Raw genomic sequence first — 22,673 nt, 5'->3', positions numbered from 1 at the left:
CCCTAACGCATTCCACACTTGCATCTGTCCTGTAAAGACCACAAGTGTAATAATTGGAAATTGAGTTCCTATATTAGATCATATGCTGTTCATCACTCCCATTATCATCTCGCCTATGAACACCGCAGGTGTAATAATTGGAAATGGAGTTCCCACATTGGACCATGTGCTGATCCCCAAAGGTCCCCAAGTCTGTTCTCTTCTGACACCCCCTTCACAGCAGCTGGCTGAGGTACTACATGCCCAGATTGGCTCTGCACCCAGTTTCAGAACAGAGACAGTGAGTGGTACATTCAAAACCACAGTAATTGTTTGAAATGAAATGCCCCACTTAATTCAGTAAACATGTCATCCTATACTCTTGTTCTTGCCAGTGACACACATACTACTGAGTACTGAGTGGACATTTTGTTTTCAGAAACATTTTTTACCTCATTTTTAGAGAAAGCCATCATGAGGTTAAAGCACACAGGCAGAGCTTGCCCACTGACTTTCAGTGCCATTTTCTGTAGCCTCAGCTTTACTTTATTTTTGAAACAATGTTGATTGCTGTAAGAAGAGCTCTTTTTAAAAAAGAGAATTGTTTAATACAGATTTCAGCAAGGCACCAGGAGAGGCCAGCTTGTAAAGAGCATTACAGGCCTTAGAGGTGTGGGCGGTTTATTGTCAACTCAGACGTGAGAGCAAATGGGGTTCCTTTAATCTTATCTTGCAGTTTCTCATATACCAGTTATTGCTGGTTAAACCATTTAATCTTGTTCCAAATACAGCTGTAGTCATCTGAGTCTGAGCCTTCTGGATTCTCTGTTATCTGTTCTTTTCCCACATGTAATGTGGGTGAGGCATCCATGCTTGTTCCTACAAATCAAAGCAAAACAGACTCATCTCCATGTTACTTGTGCAAAGGACTGAATTGCTAGGTGACTTTCAATATCTCTTGTAAGACTCACTTTGCTGATAAGTAGACACAAACAATACCTGGCAATCTGTTGAGTTCAGCGTTTTCTTGAGATCTTGCACTGGGTATCTTCCCCTCTCCCATACAGAACCCTTTCATTATATGACTTCCGCTGCACTGAAAAGTGTTCATAAACACGTTGTGGCTTGCATGGACCATTTGTTTCTCCCTTAATTATTCTCCAAGGGGAAAATGGGGCATAATGATTTCCTGTATGTAACACATATAACCACGCCATTTGCTCCCCACGTATGTATGCCAAGGAACACTACATTCTGTTTGTTTGTTGTCAAATAATCCAGAGGAGAGAGAGTGTAGCTGAGCAGCTTCTTTTGTCTATGGATTTGACATGACACATTTATGCATCATCTAAGAAAATGTGGGTTTTATGCATGGGTGTTTTTCAAATATTTTAGTCATTCAGACTGGTGATGTTCCTGATTTGACAGTATATGTGAGATTGTTGAAAAAAATGTTTAGTTAAACAACAAAGCAAAATACGTCACTGAATTTCACTAACGCACACATTTCCTCAAAGGATTTGCAGCACTGTTATCAGTAGAATGTTGTTATCCAAGAAACATAACCACAACCATAGAGTGTTGTAATGAATATGTATGGTATAGTTACGATGGAGCACCTACCTAGAAAGGGGAAGGGCTAAAGGACACCACAATTTACAAAAGTCGGATGCACCTGGAGTTGAAATTGTTCCTGTGAATGACTGTCGGTCCCCTCACCTGTGTATTTAGTTCCGAGAGATGCGCACGCCATCTTCTTTTGATGAGCCCCCTCTGGGGAGGAGTTGCTTAGGAGACTGCCACCCCAAAGGAAGCACCATAAAAATGGCCCTAATTATAGACCCAAGGGAGGGATCAGAGGACTTTCTCTGAACCACGGTGGGCAGCTGCAGCATCTATTGTTCTTTCTAGTCTCTTCTCATCTGGCACTGAGACAATTTGGGATGAAGGTGATGTTGGAGTCACGTTTTGTGCAGTGTGTAAAGGTTGTCTTTGTATAGTCATACTCAGATGCTGAGTTCTGTACCAGCAGCGAGCTGAGCACAGAGCAGACTTTTGGTCTTGTTAAGTCTCACTGTTTTGTAAAGATTCTTCTTCATCACCTTCTGATTGGTTTAACAAAGGGCTGAATAAACAGTAGCTGAGGCAAGAGAGGGAGGTAGGACTTCCAGAGAGAAAGAAACCCTGGGAAAGAAAGAGGCTTGAAAAGTTTCACCTAGGAGACATAGAGGAAGATGGAAATATGAAACTCAAGAGAGGTAAGAAGCCATGTGCCAGAACATAGATTAAACGTAAGTTATAACACCTAGTTGGGAACAAGAGTTAGCTAAGGCCTAAAGCTATTATAAATAAATATAAGTCTCCCTGTAACTATTCAGAGCTGGGGCGGGCATAGAAAATCCTTATGGTTTTAAGATAGAGCTACAAAATTAATTACATGTGCTATCAGCAATACAATGTGAAGAATCATTGTAATTTTTCAATAGCAAAATACAAAAACATATAAAAGCTTACTGCAGTAAATAAATAAGAGCCATGTCCTTAGTTCACAACATGTACAACTATTCGCATGAGCGTGAGTGTGCAGTAATACGATTCCATGTGAAAGTGCTTGTGATAGCACTTGATTACTTCCTTCTTAAATACTAAAGTTAATAAATATGTAATTTTTAACTTTGAAAGAAAAATGAAATAAAAATTATTTTTGTGACTACAAGTTCGTATTTATATATCATAGTAACTTTATTTGAAGGTTGAGCTATCATTCCCCCATAGAAATAATAACTAGTTTTGCCATGAAAGATGTTTACACGGTGGGTGAATTCACAGTAAAGATATGGTTTTGAGGACAAATGGTTAGTAGTCTAGACCCATAGTGCTGTGGCCAGAACTCCTCTATGCTTGCTTGCATGCATGTAGCCTCCCTGTGTTACAGCATCTTCATTTTAAGGTGATAAAAATAACAGTGTTTGCCTCCTAGTATTGTTTTCAAGATCACCTGCACTGACATATGTAAGTTCAAAAGTATATGTGATCGATATTTGCATAGCTAAGAATATTTAGTTTTTACTTATGTATTATTTATTTATTTATCTATCTACAACTGGCAGTACAGTAGACACTTATAAGTGTCTTAGAATTTGGTGACAGTTCATCTATTAAAATCAGATAACAAAGCCACCAGTGAGTGCATCACAGTCTTCTTTATCCTATCAGAAAGTGCTAACCAAATACAGTACCCCAGTGCATGGTTAGTATCCATAGTCAAGAAAGTCAGTGAGGAAGACAAATGTTTTTGAGGGAAAAAAAAAGCTGTGGGTCAGAATTAGCCTGTAGTACTTTTCACGACTTAAATATGGATTTATAGAGATTATTTGAGCAAGAGGGGCACTTTACAGTATCAGGGATTTGTTACATTTATAAAATTATCATTTTTTTCTGGAAACTCTTTTTTCATTTATATTTAGTGTGACACAAAGGAAGCAGTTTTTCTCAGGAGCTGACAATTAAAAAAAAAAAAAAAAAAAAAGGAAGACAAGCATATTTGTGGACTAATTTAGAAAGCAAATAACAATCTGGAAGTAATTAAAGTAAGATCATGAAAATTCCTCATTAAACAATACAAGAATGAGTCTCTAAACCTCACTTTAATTTTCCCTGTTGTATAGAATATCCCACTGTGATAAAAAAAAAACAAAGAGGATGTTTTCTCATTTCTGCTTTTGTGTGTAAATTGTATGTTCTCTGCTGTACTTCAGATGGTGTCAGTGAAATCCCTGACCTGTTAAAATGGCATTTTGTAAGCCAATGCTAGTGTGCCATGCTGAGTGTCCACAGTAAAGCAGGGTAAGCTAGAGCTCTATTTCGAATGTGGCTTAAGTGATAGTAATTGAGGTTCTGTGACACTTCACACTGCTGACCCTATCTTCCTGAATGGGATGATGGGAGGAATGCCTTTCTTTCCTTAGCCATTCTCCTGTAGTCCTTGCCACGTTTTGCAGATAGCCCACAGTCCATACCCATTTGTTGTCTGTAGACTAGCAGGGTACACCCCTACATACTGAATCCAAACTTTACAACAATTAAATGCTTCCTAGATGACATTTCAAACAAACAGAGCTCAGTCGGCACTATTTCATTTTTCTTTTACATCTTTCCATCCTAGCTCCTAATTTCATCTTTATTTTAGTCACGCCTTTGAGTGGGGCAGATTCAGTTTTCTGGAATATTCTCTATCATGGTCTCATCTTGGTTTACATTCCTTTCAATGATTCCTGCTTTCTACTAAGTCTCTATATTTAAAAAATGCTCTTATTAAAGCCTTTTTACTTTATCCTAAAGTTGTCTAGTAGGAGGCCAAATCTATCAACCTAACAAACTTTCCTAGGAGCTGTAAAAGAGCCTCATCGTTAGGGAGGAATTCTCTTATCACCTTCCTTCTCTTGTCTGGACTAGACTGGTCCTGGCTGTGGTCCTTCCTCAGAGAGCCTTGCATTTGTCTATTCTGGGGCAAGAAACTCACACAGAGACAGAAATGTGTCAGGACTCACCAACCCAAACCCATTCCCGGGGCCTGCCTTGATCTCACTCCATTGTGGTTGTGTTTCAGAGGGTGGGCCTAGGCTGAGCCTAGGGCCAGCCGAGTGGCTCTGCTTTAGGGGGAATGTAAACCACTGCGTCTGAGACATCAAGAAGCACATGAGAGGACGCAAGGAGAAGGAGAGATGCAGGCTGGTCCTCGAAGGCTCTCTCTTAGTAGCACTTCTCACTGGGGAAATCTACTTGGCTTGCCAAGACGTTGTGAAGTAATGATTGCCAGAATAGGAGGCTAGAACAAGTTTTATTTCACATAATCCTTAGCTGGATGTAGATATTTTAAATATTTAAGCATGTGACATCTGGTCCTGCTGCATTCTGCAGTCTGTGGTGACCTATTTTCATTTTTGCTTAATGTCTTCATTTACTTTCTCCTCTCTGCCCTTTTGTGTGCTCCTTCAGGATGACCTCAGATGCTTCCCTTTGCATTTCTTTTTCTATGGTACTATTCACTTCCGTACTCCTGAAAACAGTCTGTGTGCATCTGTGTTGCCTGGTGCATTGCTAAGTCAGCTAGTTCATATAATCTGACAGCTCAGGTTCCAATAAAAGTATTGTCTCAGTCCCTCAAGGCTTCTGATGATTTGTACCTCCTCTCCTTGTTCCTTGGACAGTTATCCAACTCACTGATGGTCAGAATTTGAAGCTGAATAGTGGTGTTATATTATTTCCTTATTAGAGAAGGTCAATATTGTAATATGATTAGCTGGGTCTTTTTAAGATTTAGTTTGTTGTTGTTATTTGTGTATATGTGTGGGTCTGTGAGTAGGTTTGAGCCTATGTATGCTGGTGCCTGCAGAGGCCAGAGGTGTCAGACCCTTCTGGGGCTGGAGGTACAGACAGTTGTGACTCACTCAATGAGAATGCTGGGAACTCAGATCCTCTTCAAGAGCAGTACACACCAGTAAACTCTGAGCCATCTCTCCATGCCCTTGTGTAGCAACTGTTAACACTGCAACTAAAGACACAGGAAGGGAAACTGCTCTGCAGCTGTAGAAATACCTTTCTTTTGTTTAAAATGTCTTTGTATAACTTAAATTTGCAATTCCTATTTCAATTGTCTGCTACTCGTATCCCCTTAGTACAAGCAGCTCTATATTTTAAAACCGTCCTTTACAACTGATTCTCTGATGTAAATAACATTGTCTTCTCACTGTACTTGGAGCCATTATCATGGGGGGTTCCCAATGCATGTAGCCAATTGTGTCTCTATGCATCAAAATATCATAGATCCCTGTGGTGGCTTGAATAGGTTTGGTCCCCATAGACTCATGTGTTTGAATGCTTGGCCCATGGGGAGTGACACTATTAGGAGATGTGGCCTTGTTGGAGTAGGTATGGCCTTGTTGGAAGATGTGTGTCATTGTTGAGGCTCCACCCAACTAGAAATCCAGTCTCCTCCTGGCTGCCTTCGGATCAAGATGTAGAACTCTCAGCTCCTTCTCCAGCAGGCAGCAGGCAGCAGGCAGCAGGCAGCAGGCAGCAGGCAGCAGGAAGCAGGCAACAAGCATGGCGACTGCAACAGCGGCTGAGAGCTCACAAAAAAAAACCATAAATAGGAGGTAAAGAGAAGTACTGTGAAATTTTTTGAAAGCCCAGAGTCTCCTCCCAAAGACATACTTCCTCCAGGAAGGCCTGACCTCCTAATCCTCCCCCAAATAGCCACCAACCGAGGACAAAGTATCCAAATGCCTGAGAGTTACATGGGGCATCTCCTTCAAACCACCACAGAAGGATTTTTGGTTAGATACTTGGCTTGTTCATTTATTTGCTGCTTTCAGATTAATAAACACATTCTGTTTCTAAAATATATTTTATTAATTTATTCATATTACATCTAATTTGTTATCCCATCCTTTGTATCCTCCCATTTCCCCCCTCCCTCCCATTTTCCATTTTCCCTTTACTCCCCTCCCCTATGACTGTGACTGAGGGGAACTTCCTCCCCCTGTATATGCTCATAGGGTATCAAGTCTCTTCTTGGTAGCCTGCTATCCTTCCTCTGAGTGCCACCAGGCCTCCCCATCCAGGGGACATGGTCAAATGTGAGGCACCAGAGTTCTTGTGAAAGTCATATCCCACTCTCCACTCAACTGTGGAGAATGTCCTGTCCATTGGCTAGATCTGGGTAGAGGTTTGAAGTTTACTGCACGTATTGTCCTTGGCTGAAAAAAAAAAAAAAAAAAAAAAGAATGCTGAGTGGGATAAGTAGTCTCCTGCAAGGAGCACACTAATCTGATTATCTAATTATCCAACACCAAGTGGTCAGTCCTAAAAACACATACATACAAATAATATTATACACAGTGAGCAGGTTGTGTTTATATATTTAGAAACAGACACACAAATGCACACACATAAGGAACAATGACTGAAAAAGAAGAGGCCATGAATTTGAAAGAGACCAAGGTGGGGGAAGGTTTGGAGAGATGAAATGGGGCGGGGGAGGGAATGATGTAATTTTATTATAATCTAAAAATAATTAAAAATATACAACAAAAATAAATAAATAAACAAACACATTCAGATTCTATTTGGTTTGCTTTCAGCACTTCTCTACTTTTAGAAGTTGCAAAGCATTTTGATTTCTATTGGGGATTTTCTTTGCTTTTGGAACATTTTGCTTTATTTTCACTTGATCTTTGCCTTTTGACTCTTCCTCAAATACCTAATTCTGCATCTTTCTGTAGCTTCTCCTGCTCATTGCCAGGCCTTTGGCTTAGGAATTATATGAATCACCTGGTCATCAGGACTTCAAAGACAAGAAGCACTTGTTTCCTCCAGCTTAGCAGGGTAGAGGTGGCACGGGGACTCCCACACGTGCCAGGCCATGTAGGACAACCCAATAAACTTGCTCTGTTGCTGGGTCAGAAAGAACTTTACTGGCTAATCCAGGAATACACACGCAAGGGCTTGATGACGCAGTGCCTTGAGCACCCCATGTTTCTGTAAGTGTGCAGCATATCCTCAAGACCCAGTAGAAGGTGGTCTCAGGGTGAAAGCCAGGAAAGCAAATGTGCCAAACGATACATAAACTTGATCCAGAATACTTATCCCTAGCTGGCAATGAAGATGCTTGTAATCTTCCAGGAGGAAGGAAAAACACAAAACAAGGTTTCTAAAAAAAGGAGGGAGTCTTTGAAGATGAATTGCCATCAGATGCTCCAGCTGGCTTTCTGTGTGGTAGTTAGGAGGAGATCTGGCCACCGATAACTTGGCTTCATGGCTCTTTCAATAGAGAATATTTCTGTTTCAAAATTGGCATTTTTTTTTTGTGCACAAAACTACAAGTCCTGGGCAATAAAACAAAAGATAATGAGGAAGCAGCCTGCTTCAACTGGCATGCAAAAATCATCTAGCAAAAAGAAAGAGAACAGAAAAAAAGTAAAATCAGTAAGATTACAAAATTAATATGAGCTTTTAAAACTACCTGTGAGCTAAAGGCAGATATTTAAAATAAATTAAATTAAAGAATGTTAAAGGTTCTGGAGTTAAATTGTAAGGATAATCCCATGCTCTCATCTCTCTCTTTGACTTTACCTCTTTATTTCTGTCTCCTACAGAGCAAAATTCTTTATCAACAGAAAATATTGTGGCCTAAGAGTCAAAGTCCCTCAAGCTTAGGGGAACCCTCCCGGATGCTGAGGATGACCCTAGCTGTGTCTCTATCTCCACATTGCTAGCACTTCCAGCGGCTGAAGCATTGCTGGAGAATTTCCCTGCTGGAATGACCTGCATGTTTGGGTCCCTTTGCTTCTGTTTTTGGGGCCAGAGACACATTCAGTGTTTGTTAAATGCCACTGGCCCAAACCAGCAATTCTCTCTCGGCTCATTGCGCTCTCTCTCTCTCTCTCTCTCTCTCTCTCTCTCTCTCTCTCTCTCTCTCTCTCTCTCTCTCTCTCTCTCTCTCTCTCTCTGCTCCCAGGTCTACTGAACCCTTTCTGGAAGGGTTCCCACATGTCCCACATGTCCTCAACATGCCTCCTACCTCAAGAGAACAAGCTAAGACACGTGGAGAGCTGCTCCCCAAAGTAGCATATTAGGGACACCTGCTTCTTTTCTCACCTTCACTGGTGTTAAGGGCACCCTCTGCTTCCTCAACTCCCTGCCTGTCTCCTCTGCTCTCTGTTGATAAAGGGGAGCACTGCCAGCTCCCCTCCCCCTGAAATCCTTAGGAAGAGCCCAACTTCTACAATGTTTACAGTCAAAATAGATAAATTTAAGTTCCATATGTTCTTACTTAATGAGAGATTAAAAAACAAAGTAGCTATCTATCTACGCACTGTCAGTGAGTAAATGCTGAGTAAGTGTCTATGTGTAACAGGCCTTGGCTGCCTAATCTTATGTGAGAGATGGACCACCACTGGCAGATCTAAGGAGGGAAGTGTGTTGTGAACTGACCCTGGGCCTGATCCAAAAAGATGCCCCTTTCCTCTCCTCTCCTCTTCTCTCCTCTCCTCTCTCTCCTCTCCTCTCCTCTCCTTCCCTCCCTTCCCTTCCTCTCCCATTATCTTCCCTTCCCCCCTTCCCTTCCTTTCCTTTTTCTTTTACATATAAAAGCAAACATAGGAAATTTAATTTCACCTCACTATAACAGGAGACAGACAGAGACAGAGAGAAAGAGAGACAGAGACAGACAGAGAGAGAGAGACAGAGAGAGAGAGAGAGAGAGAGAGAGAGAGAGAGAGAGAGGAAGGAGAAGAGAGAGAGAGGAGAGAGATGGGTGGGAGAGGAGAGGAGAGGAGAGGAGGAGAGGAGAGAGAGAGAGAGAGAGAGAGAGAGAGAGAGAGAGAGAGAGAGAGAGAGAACAAAACAAACAACTTTTGCTTAAAGCAACATTTAGTGGAGGACGGGAAGCATTTTCACCAGTAAAGGCATTTTCTCCTCAGAGACAGCTTTTCAGAAGAGAAAAAGCTATTGCTTTACGTATATATGGCAAACACCTTTTGATCTTTTGTGCTTTGTCATACCTTAAAGAGACAGGGATATAAAATTTCAATCCTTGCACCTAGCTTTCCTGTAATTTTGTTATGTGTGTCTACAGTAATTATATTCATGTATTTGTGTAAAATTGTTTAACACATTGTGGCCATGTCCCTTTTTATCGTTGTTGATTTATTGTGCGCTAAAATTATTTTATTTTGGGGCAAATCCAATTAAATTGTGCATTTGCAGATTTATGAATGTGTTTAGGTAATGATAGATAGACATTGCCTTATAAATGGGTATTCGGAATATCTTAAAAACATATTAAAATGATATATTTTCATCTATCAAGTGTTTCATAAATGCTAATTCTTTACATTCATTAGAGGCACACTGTCTATATGTGCTTATATTTTTTTATTGCCTAGTATGTAAGTATTCATGTAAATTAAAGTTGTTAAATTAGCCCAGCTTCACCGTGGCTCATAGTAAGACTAAAATTTTAAGAGAAAAAATGTCCCAGGTCCAATTACCTCAACAAGTTAAGGTTGATCGCATGTCCAGAATGTCAATTAAAGGAAAAAAAGCTTGTATATTTCATCAATGTGACCACTTAGGTGAAACAACTGGAGATAGTTAATGACCCTAGGTCTTTCTTTGGGACAATTAATATGAGTTTTAAATTTTAATTTTCTAAAAAATCATTTTAAAGGACATGATATACATAATTATACGGTTCTTGTCAAGATGTGATCTCCTTGACTCTTGCCTCAGTCCTGGTTCTACAGCCTGATCCCTGTAGCCTGCTGGTGTTAATTAATTTTAAAAGATGGTTATTCTGCTCCAGGATAATTTTTTATTTTTATTTATTCTTGTATCATACATCCTAGCTGCAGCTTCTTCTCTCTAATTTTTTAAAAAAGATAATTGTCATTCTCTGAAGAGCTGAACTCTATTTCAAGGATTAAGAGGATGTTTTACCTCTGGGCTTTTATCTGTGTTTTGTGTATATATGTACATATACATAAATATAAACATGTAAGGGTTTTATTGATTTTTTTTATCAGCACTGCCTCTTTAAAATAAACAAATGAGGGTTTGTCCCTAGTCTTATTGCATGTTGTTATACCATATTTGGTTGATATCCCTGGTTGATAACACCTGATAGATGAAAATATATCATTTTAATATATTTTTAAGATATTCAAAATACCCATTTGTAAGGCAATGTTTATCTATCAAGCCTGCAGAAAGGAAATGGAGGAGCAGTGGATCTAAAGGATAGAGAGGAGGTTTAGTGGGAGCTGGCTTGGAGGGGTGAAAAGAGGGGAAGCTGTGGTCTGGATGTAACATATGAGAGAGCAATACATAAAAAGAAAAAGAAGGAAAAATAAAACAGGCAAATAATCAAACAGAGTTTTCAAGGTCCATTTCTTTAAAAGGCCTATGGAAGATACAATTCTAAACCCTGACTTGTCATTTTAAAAACCAGTTTCAACACCAACCAAAGAGCATGCATGGACTGGACTAAGCCCCTGACACATATGTGGGCAGCTTGCTCTTCATGCGGGTGCCCTAGCAAGTAGACTGTCTCTGACATGGAATCTGTTGCCTGCATCACTTTCCCCCAGCGGGGCTGCCTGGCCTGGCCTCAGTGGAAGAGGGTGCACTTAGTACTAATTTGACTTGATGTGCTGAGGTGGGTTGGTGGGGGGAGGGCTCCCCTTTTCTGAGGAAAAGAGCAGGTGGGAATGGTGTAAGAGTGTGGGATGGTGGTACTGGGAGGAGGGGGCTGCGATAGGGATGTAAAGTGAATAAATAAACTACTTTAATAAAAAAAAAACTGCTTTGAGACTTACAGACACATCTTAAAGTGTGACATGTTACATCATAATAATATATTTGGATCTGCTCTCTATCTGGAGTTTTGAATTTTAAAGAAAGAAAAATTACTTCTGGGTTAACTCACTCATTATGATCATCTCTAGTTCAATCCATTTGTCCACAAATTTCGGGAATTCCTTGTTTTTAATAGCTGAGTAGTATTCCATAGTGTATATGTACCACAGTTTCTTTATCCATTCTTCTACTGAGGGACACTTAGGCTGTTTCCATGTTCTGGCTATTATGAATAAGGCTGCTATGAACATGGTTGAGCAAATGTTCTTGTTGTGTGCTGGAGCATATTCTGGGTATATTCCAAGGAGTGGAATAGCTGGGTCTTGAGGAAGCCCTATTGCCATTTTTCTGAGATAGCACCAGATAGACTTCCAAAGTGGCTGTACTAGTTTGCATTCCCACCAGCAATGAAGGAGTGTTTCTCTCTCTCCACATCCTTGCCAGCATGTGGTGTCCCTTGAATTTTTGATCTTAGCCATTCTGATGGGTGTAAGATGGAATCTCAGAGTTGTTTTGATTTGCATTTCCCTGATGACTAAGGAGGTTTAGCATTTCTTTAAGTGTTTCTCAGCCATTTGATATTCCTCTGTTGAGAATTCTCTGTTTAGTTCCAAGCCCCATTTCTCAATTGGGTTATTTGGTTTGGTGGTGTTTAATTTCTTGAGTTCTTTATATATTTTGGATATTAGACCTTTGTCAGATGTAGGGTTGGTGAAGATCTTTTCCCAGTCTGTAGGCTGTCACTTTGTTCTCTTGACAGTGTCTTAACTATTGAGATGTAATAAGAATAAATTAATAAAATAAAATTTAAAAATTAAAAAAAGAAAAAGAAAAATTAGTTTAGATAAAACACTTGCTAAATAATTAACATACTACAAAGGTAAAGAATAAGGTAAAAAGTACCAGACGTCACCCTGCGTTGGATGCTCATAAACTCTGTTGAAAAGTGAGTGCTTTAAAAAAAAAAAAAACACTTCTGATCTATTGCTTATGAATTTTACATCATATACCCCAACCCCACTCATCTCCCTGTCCCCTCCATATTTGCCTTACCCCCTTGCAACTGCCCTCCTCCAGGGGAAAAATCAAAACATATAAAAACAACAAAATATAACAATAAAAAAAATTAAAAATAAAAACAAAACATCTTGCTGTGGAAGTTGCTGTGTGTCACACTGTACACCTCTTTGCTCAAACACCTTTACTTGCAAATGTTCATGGCAATGACTGCTTCTGCTTCACCGTCAGCACAGGATCCTCATTGGGACTCCTCTCAGATAGCCTCTTGGTACCCTGTGTCCTGGAGAACCTGCAGCTCTGGTTCTGCAGGACCAGTGTCTATATGAGTGCCAGCAATTCATCGATGGGTAAATGTTGGGGTAGACCAGCTCAAAGCCCTGGATCTGGGTGTGGGTGGTGGCTGAGTTGTTCTGCCCTCCAGCTCTCCTGCAGCCAAGCAGCACCTTCAGGGCTAGATCTCCTGATTTGCCCAGGAGACGGGTGGGGCCAGCTCTCCTGCTTGCAGCAACCAGCAAGGGGCAGGACTGGCTCTCCTGTGCTCATGCCATGAAGGCCAGCTCTTCTACACTGCCAATGCTAAGGTGATGGGGAGGAGTGGCGGGGGTCAGTTTTGAAAAGTATATTGATTTATGACTTTCTTTGTTCTGTTACTATAAATGTTTATGAAATTGTTACCTCACTGGAACACGGAACTTGGGGTGACTGAAACCTGTGTCCCCAGGCCATGATCACTCATATTTATCTTCAGAATAAACCTTCTCATTGCCTTTGATGTGAGGACTATGGTTTTGCACCTATACCCCATGCTTCTGTGTTGTCATTACCACTACCTATATTACAGAACATATACATGGTTGCCATCGCTCATTAAATAAACTGCATTTGTGTTAACAGTCATCACTCATTCCCTTCCATCTTCCAGCTCATGACAACCTGGAATCTTCTGTCCTAATGATTTTTTTTCTTATTTACTATTACTAATAGTGACAGTTCATAGTAATGGAATCATACGCTAGATGATAATGCATACACTAAGGGCACTAGATACATTGTCTCTTTATGCTGCCTTCTTTTTTTTTTTTTTTTTTTTTCCTGCCTTCTTTTATTTAGCACACATTTGAAGTCATTTATATTGGCTCATTGGTCAGTTCCTCATTCTTTATTTTGTTTATGTGTGTATGTGTGCAGATGTTTCTGTGTGACTGCACGTGCACATGTATGTGGAGCCATGGAAATTTGTGAGCTTTAGAATGTGCTGCTACGATCAGAACTCTAGTCTGCATCACTGAACAGCAGGTGCTCTTAGCAGCTGGCCCATCACGCTGACCTTCATTCTGTTTTATGATTGGGTACCATGCCATCATACGGAATACCACATTTTAGTTTTTTATTCTTAGACACTTTTGTTTTGTTTATTACAGATAATGTCGCTTATGAAAGCCTAATGTACACATGTTAGAGTGGATATGTTTTTGATCCTCTTGAGCATATACCCAGGAATGAAATTGTTGGTGATGAAGTATTCCCCTATATTTAAACATAAGCAACTGCAAACTCATCTCCTGGAATAGCTGTGCTGTTTTACATTTCTACATTCTCATTAACATTTGTACATTTGTTACTGGCCCTGCCGCCTTTTTTTTTTTTTTTTTTTTTTTTGACATTTCTGTGGATGTAGAACACTACTTCATTTTTTTTACATGAACATAGTCTTAATGTATTTTTTAGCTATTTATAAATCACTGCAAGAAATGTTAAGATGTTTGTGCATTTAAAATTTCTATTGCCCTTTTATTATTTAGTTTTTTTAATGCACTAGATACAACTCTCTAGTTGGACATACAATTTGCAAGCACTTACTTCTATGAGTTTTCTTAGTACTATCAACTGAAGCGTCAACTTCAAAGTTCTTGACAAAGTAAAAATCATCTGAATTTCTTCCAGGTCCTTTTGGGTCATACCTATGAAACCATTTCCAACACTCAAATCTCAATGATTCATACCTACTCTCTTCTAATGGCTTGTTCTTTTACCTTGTCTATTTAGATATCTGATCCATTTTACTTATTTATTTTTTAAATATTTTATTTTGTTTTAATCTATGTGCATTGGTGTGAAAGTGTCAGATCTTGGGGTTACAGACAGTTGTGAGCTGCCATGTGGGGTGCTGGAAATTGAACCCGGGTCCTTTGGAAGAGCAGGCAGTGAGTGCTCTTAACCACTGAGCCATCTTTCCAGCTCCCATCTGATCCATTTTAAATTAATTTTCTATCAGTGTGAGGTAGAGGTAGAAGTAGAGATTCAGCTACATCCACTTGTACACGAGTAACCAGCAAAACTTCCCATATTGAATTTTTGATGTTCTCTTCTTGAGAAGAAATAATAAATTCTAGTCCTTTGATCTTTCTGTCTGTCCTGGTGTCAGCACTATATCACTTCTGTGACTATCATTTTATAGTTTTGAATATGTAAAGTATTAAGTTTTTCAATTTCTTTCCTTTCTGGATTAATTCTGCTTTCCTTAGACTACTTCTATTTTCGTGTCAATTTCTGTTTTTAAAAGGAAAGACAAAAAAATCCCTCTGAAATTTAAATAGGTATATACTAGTTTTCTCAACCTGCTATATGAACAATATTAATTTTTTATCTGATCCATGGACAATAATCCATTTCTATTTAAGACTTTTACTAGAGGAATCAGTGGCAGGGAGCAATAGGAGGAATGTAGTGAAAATACATTAAATAGTATGTATAGGGGGCTGGAGAGATGGCTCAGCAGTTAAAAGCACCATCTGCTCATTCAGAGGTCCTGAGTTCAATTCCCAGCAACCACATAGTGGCTCATGACCATCTATAATGAGATCTGGTGCCCTCTTGTGGTATACAGGCATCCATGTAGGCAGAATGCTATATATGCTATAAATAAATAATTCTTTAAAAATAGTATGTATAAAAATGTCATAAAACTCATGATCTGGTGAAATTAATACATGATAATTAACAGAATTTAAAATGTTTTGATTTTTCTCAGTGACAATTTTCTGTTTTCCATGAAAAATTTTACTTTTTCTTCAATTAATTCCTATTTTATTCATTCGATGCTATTATAAATGCAAAAATAAAAATGTTCTTTATTTCCATATTTGTCATATATATGGTTATGTGTATATACAATACATATGGGATATATAAACAAACATTATATCATATACATCTCGTAGACATATATACATATATGTATTGTGTATATATATATGTAGATATAGGTATAGATATATATCTTGACATTATATCGTAAAGCCATGTTGAAATTCATGAGGATTTTCTAAGTAAAAAGTTGTCTTCAGGAAATAAAAAAATGTTTTGTTTCTTCCTTTATGACCCGATATCCCTTCCCCCTTTCTCTTGCCTGAATTCCCCAGCTAGAAAGTCCATTATACCTAGAAAAGTAGTAAGGAGTAGAGACCTGTGCCTTGTTTCTGGTCTTGTAAAGCTTCCAGCTGTGCTGCTCACAGGAGTCCTTTGAGAGTTGTATGCGTGTGCTGTGATCATTTCCACCCACTCCTCTGCCCCATACCTTTCCTAATTCACACCCCTTTCCAGAGAGACCCATGTCTGTGTCATATTCAGAAAATCAATAACCAAACAAATAAACCTTCAAGGTCCAATTTTGTGCTACCCAAATATTCTTGGTTGTTTGCCTTTTACTGGAGGTCAGTTGACTTCTCAGGAACTACACTCTTAGAGAAAACTGGCTCTCCCTTTTCTATCAGCTAATAGTTGCCAATAGCTCCACAGCTTGAACTAGAACTTTATGCCCATATCATCTCTACTTATTGGAATTTTGTCCAGCTCAGCCTTGCACAGGTTTTGTACATGAGGCCACAGCCACTATGAGTTCTGCTATGTCCAGATTGTCCTTGTCGCTACTCACTGTCTGTCTCTGGGACTTACACTATTTTTATCCGTTGTTCCACAATAGTCTTGGAAAGGAAGGTGTGTGTGTGTGTGTGTGTGTGTGTGTGTGTGTGTGTGTGTGTGTGTGTGTACGTGCATGCACACGTACCCATTAGGGCTGAAAGTTCTGGAGTCCCTAATTCTCTGCAGTTTGACCAGTTGTGAGTCACTGTATCTACTGCAATTAGAAGCTTCTCAGATGAGGGATGGGAGATGCATTATCTATAGGTACAAGGATAAATCATTAGGAATTAGTTTATGCTGTGTCCATTAGCAGCATTCTCCCCTAGAGCCTATGGCCTGCCTAGCCATAGATTTTTTATCTTGATAATGGTGCCAGATATGGGTTTCATCCTATTAAATGAGACTTAGACCCAATCAGAAAGCAGTTAATTATTTCCATGATGTTTATGCCATCACTGCACCAGTGGCTTTGTCTTTCTGGCTCAGTCATTATTGTAACTTGAAGGGGCCATACCTATATATGATTGATTAGTACCTTGATTCTTTCAGGATTTTTTTTCATAAAAGTTTTTGCATTTTGTTGTGTGCATTTTTCACTATCTGCTGATATAATAGTGGGAAATTTATTTATTTATTTATCTTTTATTCAGATGAGATAACATATTATAACAAATGGATAAATCTTACATTCCAGGGGTTTATCTTAATTGATCTTGATGTGTTATAATTTAAAGATATAATATTAGTTTGTTAATATTTTGTTAAAGATTCTTGAGTCTTAGAAATGAAATGGCTTATCATTTTCCTTTAGTTATGCTGTGTTTGCTTTTGTCCTCAGGATTATACTGGCTTCACAAAATGAGATGGGGAATCTTCTCTATTTCCTAAATTGGAAAGAATTGTGAAAAATCCTTGTTGATTTTTTTTAAACATTTGGTAGAATTCACCAGTACGTCATCTGCTCCTTGAATTTTATATCTATGACAGACTGACTTGAAAAATATAATAATCTTATCTTTTGCTATAAGTCTGTGGACATACATTGATTGTTTGATTGGCAGATTGAGTCAATAGTTACACTTTTGTTTCTAGAAAATTGTTAAGTTGTATGCACATCCAGTCTTTAAGTAGGCAACTGTAGTTGATGGAAACATGTTTTTGTTTTAATCTCAAGTGTGGCATGTGAAACAGACTTGTGTGAGGGTGTACAGTGTTTTTCTACTGGAAACAGACTTTTGTCCACTAGAAGAGAAACCACCTCTTGCAGGGGCATGGTCTTTGCCAACTGATAAACAACCTAGTATGAACTCTGAGAGGAGATATTTATATGAGCTCAAAACAAGAGGATGGGCCTTTTGGTCTTGGCATCCTTTCCTGTTCATCACTCCCCTTCCTGATGCTTCTAAAGAGAACCATTCCAGAGAACTGTTCCAGTGAATGCTTCTAGGTTCTGGGTCCTGCTCTGGGTTCCAGGGGCAGTTGCAATCACCTTTACTGAATTGCTGGTTTGCTGTTTAAGGGGTCTGCTGGAATCCTGCCGAATACACTAGTTGAATCACTCCAAGGAACTGAGTCTGAAAAGGTCTAATTCTCCTGTTCCTATTAACCTCTTTTTTCTCCTATCTAGGGTAGGTGGGCTGGAAGGGAGGTATAGGTATTAATGAACACCAAATAAAGTAGCCTTGAAAACATTCAAATCCTGCAGGTAACTCTTCTCAGGATTTCTGTGAGAACTATTTTTACTTCTGTAAGAGCAGTGGCAACATTCTCTCTCATTCCTTACCTTTATAATTTGGGACTTTTCATTTTGGCTTGGGCAGATGGCCTAAAGTTCTGTGAATTCTGTATTGATCTTTTCAGAGCTTTGGCTAGAGCTACCCAAGGCTTCTGGAGCCAGTGACTCTCAGCTTCACAGCCAAGTGTCCTGTACTGGTGTTGGGGGTATCCTTCTGCCCTCAGGCAGTCAGCAACTGCTTTGCCTTCACTCATATTCCTTGCTTGTGCAGAGCCTTAAGGCAAACTCAAGCTCTTAGCAGCAGTTCTGTACTCTTCTGGTCACTCCAGGTCTTCTAGAAGTCCTGTGTTACAGATGTTCAAATTCCCATGTGGAACCCTCACACCAAAACTTTTTGGGGGAAAGAGTTTTGTTTATTTGTTTGTTTGTTTTTACAGATGTTCAAATTCCCATGTGGAACCCTCACACCAAAACTTTTTGGGGGAAAGAGTTTTGTTTATTTGTTTGTTTGTTTTTACAGATGTTCAAATTCCCATGTGGAACCCTCACACCAAAACTTTTTGGGGGAAAGAGTTTTGTTTATTTGTTTGTTTGTTTTTCTTGTTTTGGAGGAGTGTTCAAGACAGGATTTCTCTGTGTAGCCTTGGCTGTCCTGGACTCACTTTATAGGCCAGGCTGGCTTTGACCTCACAGAGACCCGCTTTCCTCTGTTCCTGTGCCCAGAGTGCTGAAATTACTGGAGTGCACCACTGCACCTGGTGCCAAAACTTTTCTTTTAATTAATTTGGCTAGGCTTTTCTTTGCTCTGATTTTTGTCATTTGTTGTGGGAAGCCACCATATCCAGTTGCCTCTGATTGTGTTCAGCTGCTGTCCATAAGGGAAGGGTGGTTTGTGCTGGGGGAAACTCTGGGTCATGACAAATACAGGCGATTTCTGGTGGGAAATTCCAAGGAAGATGTGACAACAGTTCACTGGGACTAGGGCTCAAGGACTCTAGTGGCCCCTGCTGTCACAGCTCTGTCTCCTGGGTTTGGAGAGCCTGTTGGATTTCCCCAGGATTTCTGGCTGTTGCTAGAGTTTTACGATTGCTTCAGGGATCTGCAGGAAGAGGCTTGGCTGGGAGGTTTTGGAGGCACACAGAAACTGTTTTTGCTGAGATTTACTTGAATAAATGCTCTCCAGGTTGCTATAAAGTTTAGTTAATTTCCAGAGTTCAGAAAAATGTAGTTTCTGGCCATTTTTTTTTTCAAGTGCTCATTGCTTCCACAGAGGAAGGATGGGGCTGAGAGTCATCTTTGCCTGGACATTCCTTGTTCTCAACCTTTTCAATTCTGGTTGAAAGAACAGTAGCTATGACCTTTCCTGGTTAGTGTATGGGGAAAACTCTCTCCTCAGCCTTCTATACTTCCATTTGCCTTTTAAATGTCTTAACTCTGCTTGGAAACGGACCTTTTTCTCCTCTCTGTATTTTCTCTGTTAGGAAAAACAGGAACACGGGAGCAGTGCCCAGGGAAAACATGCTCCTGCCAGTACCATTCCCACTCAAACCCTGGCTTTGCATCTGTCTCCTCATCCTCTGGCCCTCAGGGTTCTGGCCTGGGCTCCTTGCTGGACTTCTCTAGGCCTAGGCAGGAAGTCCTTGCAGACCTTGCAGACCTTGCAGACCTTGCAGACCTTGTGTCTCTCCAGTCCCACTGGTCCTCAGGTGGTCCTTGCAGGGATTAAGCTTTATTCCATCCCTCCTAGTCTTCTTTTATGTTGATTGGTTTTCAAAGGCAAAGGCTGTCAAGCTGGAGCCTAGAGAGCTTGAGATAGAGTGTGTGGGGACAAAGCATACTGGGAAAGGCTGCAAGGGTGAAGCTCAGCCACTGACCAGTCCTGCTGGGCTGTTATCCATTTTAATAAATCTCCCAGTAAGACTTATTTAATAAAGTGCTTTTTGATAAAAGAAGAATTTCACAATTATGTTTACAAAAAAATAAAGAAGAAAGAAAGGATAATTTAAAAAGCCCCTCCATTGTTGCCAAAGACAAGGCAGATAGAGTAAAAGTGCAGTAAAACAAGAGGACAGCCTACCAGTAGACTACCATTTCTCTGTATGATCAGTTTAAAGCTGTAGGATTCCCTAGAACTCCCAAATACAAACCCTTTAATGGTTAAGGGACCTAAAATGCAGAGAAGTGTTTATCTGAGGTCAGATTCTGTCATGGCTAAAATCTAATGCGGTGTTAGTGAGCAGTGGGGGCCTCTCCCATCGAGAATAGCATATTTCTCTGCGATAGAGTGTTTAATATGTTCTGTTGAGCATAACCATATAACAGAATAGGTTACAAGGGAAGTAAGTTCTGTTAGTGGTAGCTCACAGGACAACCTGCTAGCCTTTAGCCAAGCTGATCTGCCCCCGGGTTGCCTACCAACCTCTGACATCATCACCCACTGCCAGGTGTGTGCCAGACTATAAAAGGATCAAACAGCCACTGCAATCTCTCTCTTACTCTTGCACTTTCTCTTCTCCCCCTCCTCCCTCTCTCACTGTCTCTCTGTCTCTGTCTCTCTACCTTCATCGTCCACTCAGGCCTTAACTCTTCTTCCTTCCCCTTCCCTCAAATAAATCTCTCCATATCACTCTACTTATTTTTAAACTGTAACAACTGTGACTCCATGATTCTGCCTAACATTAAAGGCCCTTTGTTGGATCATTTTGTGCCAACTTGACAAAAGATAAAGTCATTTGAGAAGAGGGAGCCCCAGTTGAGAAAATGCCTTCATAGGATCAGACTGTAAGCAAGCCTGTAGGACATTTTCTTAATTAGTGATCGATGGGGGAGGGCTGGGTCTATTGTGGGTGGTGCATCCCTGGGCTGATGGTCCTAGGTTCTATAAGAAAGCAGGCTGAGCAAGGCATTGGGGAACAAGCCAGTAAGCAGTACCCCTCCAGGGCCTCTGCATCAGATCCTGTCTAGAGGTTCCTGCCCTGAATTCCTTCAAAAATGAATAGGGATATATGGAAGTGTAAGCCAAATAAACCCTTTCCTCACCAAATTACTTTAGTCATGACAGTTCATCACGGCAACAGAAATCCTAAGAAAAAGTGACATCTGCTGATGGCCTAGAAGGTGTAACATGTCATACAAAGCACAAGGAAGTTGCTTATGTATGTGGCCTCTCTCTGTTCTTATAAAGCCACTGCCACTCATTCAGGTGGTCTTTTTGTTTTTGGTTTTTTGAGACAGGGTTTCTCTGTGCAGCCTTGCTTGTCCTGGACTTGCTTTGTAGACCAGTCTGACCTCGAATTCACAGAGATCCGCCTACCTCTGCCTCCCTGAGTGATGGGATTAAAGATGTGCACCACCACAGTCTCAGTTTTTAAAGGCTCAAATTCTGAACCCCATGGTGATATTAAGTTTCTGTCTCTTGATATCTACACTGGAGATGAAACTTGAGCATAGACAAACTGTATTTAAACCATAGCACAGAGAAACAATTAGTATTTTCCCAGCTTAAAGTCTTTTGAAAGACATCTCACAGCAGGCACACTCCAATCTTCTTTATTCGTCCTGCTCAATGCCTTTTTGTGCTGGGCTATGAGTTTAGAAGATGGATATTCGCTATGATCTTTAAGACCAAGCCCTGTTTGGCTTGGCTTAGACTGCAGATGAATTCTCTCCAACCCTCCTGGTCAGCAGTTTATCAGTGGTCCAATAAATTGCAGCCATGGGTGTTTGGTTGCCAAGTATCATACTGGCTGCCTAGGTCTGCTCCTTTAGTGGGTTATAAAAATTATTAGAAGCCAGGAGTGGTGATGTACCCCTATAATCCCAGCACTCTGGGAGGCAGAAGTGGGTAGATCTCTGTGAGTTCAAGGCCAGCTTGGTTTACAGAGTGAGTTCAGGAAAGACAAAGCTAATTAGAGTGGTAATTAAGCCAAAAATGTGTGATAAAACATCTACCCAAGCAGTCATTCTCTGGAGCCATCTTTGAGAGACCAATCAACAGGATTCACCTCTGTCTCTGTCTGTCTGTGTCTCTCTATGTCAATGTCAATGTCAATGTCTCCCTCTCTCTCTCTCTCTCTCTCTCTCTCTCTCTCTCTCTCTCTCTCTGTGTGTGTGTGTGTGAGACATGAACCTTCTACATAGGCCTAGCTGACCTGAAATTCACTTGCCTACATTTTAGAATTTGAAAAGCTTTTAAATAGACTTGTTTCCTAAGAAGACAGGTATAGCTATCCCACTGTTGCTGTAGATCAAGTTATGTCTGTACATTTGGTGGTTCTTTTAATAGCAAATGGCATTATTAATCATGTTTTTTTTTAGTGTGAGTATTTTTCCTCATATAAGTCTCACTTCATGACTATATCATTATGTCTTATTTTTATTATAATTTCTTCAATTATTATTATAAAAATTGTGCCGCATTAGTGCAAATATCATAAGCACCATGGGTGCAATAAATTGCTGCACTAAAAATATATGAGCTGGTTAGCTTGTTTCTCATATCTTAAAGAATTTCCTGTGGGGCTGGAGAGATGGCTCAGTGGTTAAGAGCACTGTCCATTCTTCTAGGGGACCTGAGTTCAATTCCTGGCAACCACAT

The sequence above is a fragment of the Acomys russatus genome, chromosome 2 (genome assembly GCF_903995435.1).
Source record: "Acomys russatus chromosome 2, mAcoRus1.1, whole genome shotgun sequence".
NCBI classification, from domain to species: Eukaryota; Metazoa; Chordata; class Mammalia; order Rodentia; family Muridae; genus Acomys; species Acomys russatus.
This window is presented reverse-complemented; position numbering follows the sequence as displayed.